General features: G+C 45.4%; 1 non-coding gene across 1 annotated transcript; it reads right to left on the bottom strand.

The window, feature by feature from the left end:
* Nucleotides 1-1,419: 1,419 nt before the first annotated feature.
* LOC129638263 (U6 spliceosomal RNA) lies at nucleotides 1,420-1,523 on the bottom strand. The gene has a single exon (XR_008707770.1). It is a non-coding gene; the product is annotated as a U6 spliceosomal RNA (small nuclear RNA).
* Nucleotides 1,524-3,069: the final 1,546 nt, after the last annotated feature.

Here is a 3,069-nt window from a genome sequence, read left to right as displayed (position 1 = left end):
GTTCCTTCTGCAAGCTTCCCCCTGGGGTTCACTGAACTTTACTCACAGAGTTAAAAAGTAGCTGAGAGAGGGCTTCTCTGGTGGCTTGGAGGCAATGCAGGAGACACAGGTTCTATCCCTGATCTAGGAAGATCCCACCTGCCACTGAGAAGCTAAGCCCATGCACCGCAACTACTGAGCCTGTGCTCTAGAGCCCGGGAGCCCCAAGCACTGAGCCCACGTGCTGCAAATACTGAAGCCCTCATGCCTGAGAGCCCGTGCTCTGCAACGAGAGAGGCCACCGAGATGAGACGCCCATGCCCCGTGACTTGAGAGTAGCCCCTGCTTGTCACAACTAGAGAAGAGCCAGCACAGCAAGGAAGACCCAACACAGCCAAAAATAAATAAATAAAATAAATTCTAAAAAATTTAAAAAGTCACCTAGAGGGGGCTTCCCTGATGGCTCAGTGGTTAAAAAAAAAAAAAAAAAAAAAATCTGCCTTTCACTGAAGGAGAGACAGGTTCGATCCCTGATCTGGGACGACTCCACATGCCTCACAGCAAATCACCCCGTGGGCCACCACCATCGAGCCTGTGCTCTGCAACAGGAGAAGCTACCACAATGAGAAGCCCATGTACCCCAAGTAGAGAGTAGCCCCCGCTTGTCACAACTAGAGAAAAGACCACACAGCTAGTAAGATCCAAAACAGTCAAAAATAAACAATTTTTTTTTTTTTTAAAGTAGCTGAGAGGGACTTCTCTGGCCGTCCAGTGGTTAAGACTCCACACTTTCAATGCAGGTGGTGTGGGTTCCATCACTGGTTGGGGAACTAAGATCCCACAGGCTGCCTGGTATGGCAAAAAAAAAAAAAAAAAGGAAGAAGTAGCTGAGAACTGAAGCTTGCAGAGGCCACACTGTGACAGTCTGCCCTATTTTGACTGACATATTCCAGCTGATATCACCATCGGAAGAACTGGTCTGCAAGGCAGTGAACAAGTTTCTCCTATTTTACTAATGTCAGTTATAAGACATAGTGGTGAAGCATCCCGTTTATGGACCAAGCCTGCCTGTGATCAGATCCAGGGTTTGCCCACCATGAGCTGTGTGACCTTGGGAGAATCACCCTCTTGAAAATGGATCCCTCATCTATGAAATGAAGACACTGAAGGCCCCACCAGGGAAGAGGCTTAGGAGGCTGAAATAAGCCAGTCAAGGCACAGTGCCCCTTATACACTTGTCAGATCTGATCCTCACTGCATGTTAGCCATGGTGTTCCCCCCAAGAGCAACAGGCCCCACCTCAGAGACATTCGCTTTGAGTTTTCTGAGCTCAGTTCAGCAAGCAGCATTGGGGTATCACAACAGTTTTAGAGGACTGTGCCGATATCCTCATGTTCAAGTGGGCAGCCACAATGGATCTGCATCTGATTGTTTCTGCATTAGCAAGACCACACCATGTGTATGAGAAGTTAGATCCCTGTGCAGGGGCCATGCTAATCTTCTCTGTATCATTTCAATTTTAGTACATGTGGGCATATACCCTGAAGAAACCATAATTGAAAAAGACACACATATCCCCAATGTCCATTGCAGCACTGTTTACAATGGTCAGGACGTGGAAGCAACCTAAATGTTCATCGACAGATGAATAGATAAAGAAGTTCTGCTACACATATTCAATGGACTACTACTCAGTCTTAAAAAGGAATGCATTTGAGTCAGTTCTCATGAGTTGGATGAACACAGAGCCTGTTACAGAGAGTGAGGTAAGTCAGAAAAACAAATATTGTATATTAACACATATATATGGAATCTAGAAAAATAGTACTGATGAACTCATTTGTAGGGGAGCAATGGAGATGCAGACATAAAGAAAAGACTTATGGACACACAGGGGTGGGTAGGAAGGAAAGTGTGTGACCAAGTGAGAGAATAGCATTGAAACATACCATAGTCATGTATGGATTTGAGTTGGACTGTAAAGAAAGCTGAGCGCTGAAGAATTGATGCTTTTGAACTGTGGTGTTGGAGAAGACTCTTAAGAGTCCCTTGGACTGCAAGGAGATCCAATCAGTCCATCCTAGAGAAAATCAGTCCTGAATTGGAAGGGCTGAGGCTGAAGCTGAAACTCCAATACTTTGGCCACCTGATGCAAAGGACTGACTCATGGAAAAGACCCTAATGCTGGGAAAGATTGAAGGCAGGAAGAGAAGGGGATGACAGAGGATGAGATGGTTGGATGGCATCACCGACTCAATGGACATGAGTTTGAGTAAACTCTGGGAGTTGGTGATGGACAGGGAGGCCTGGTGTGCTGCAGTCCATGGGGTCACAAAGAGTCGGACACGACTGAGCGACTGAACTGAACTGAACAGATACACATTACCATATGTAAAATAGAGAGCTGGTGGGAATTTGCTTCATGATGCAGGGAGCTCAAATCTGGTGCTCTGTGACAACCTAGAGGGCTGGGATGGGGTGGGAGGTGGGAGGGAGCTTCCAGAGGGAGGGGACATATGTCTACCTACAGCTGATTCAAGTTGATGTACAGCAGAAATCAACACAATATTGTAAAGCAATTATCCTCCAGTTAAAAATAATGTTTTTTTTTTTTAACAAAAAAATAAGTTAGGCCTGGAGAAATAGCTGTAACTCTTCTGAAACACAATTTCAGCAACACGCAAGTCTAGCACGCAGCAGGTTCCCAATGCAGTGGCCCAAAGAATAACAAAAAGTCAACACACAAGAGGGAAGAGATGAATGTATACGTATAGCTGATTCACGTAGTTGTACAGCAGAAACTAACACAATAGTGTAACACAACTATCCTCCAGTTTTTAAAAAAGTTAAAACACACATGGAAAACCAAGATGAAATAAAGATCCGAAAATCAGACGATATCACTACTTCCTCTCAGAGAGGTCCCTGCCGCCACGTACACTGCAGATCCAGTCTAAATTTACCAGCCAGAAGTAAAAGGGCAAGTGTCATCTATAACTGCCTATTTATAAATACCAGTGCCAGGGGCCATGCCTCCCCAAATCCCCTGGCCATTTTCGACAAGGCACCCCAGAGTAGCACATAGCTCTC

Source organism: Bubalus kerabau, chromosome 23 (genome assembly GCF_029407905.1).
Source record: "Bubalus kerabau isolate K-KA32 ecotype Philippines breed swamp buffalo chromosome 23, PCC_UOA_SB_1v2, whole genome shotgun sequence".
Classification (NCBI taxonomy): domain Eukaryota; kingdom Metazoa; phylum Chordata; class Mammalia; order Artiodactyla; family Bovidae; genus Bubalus; species Bubalus kerabau.
Note: the sequence above shows the minus strand (reverse complement) of the source record. Positions and strands in the feature narration are given on the sequence as shown.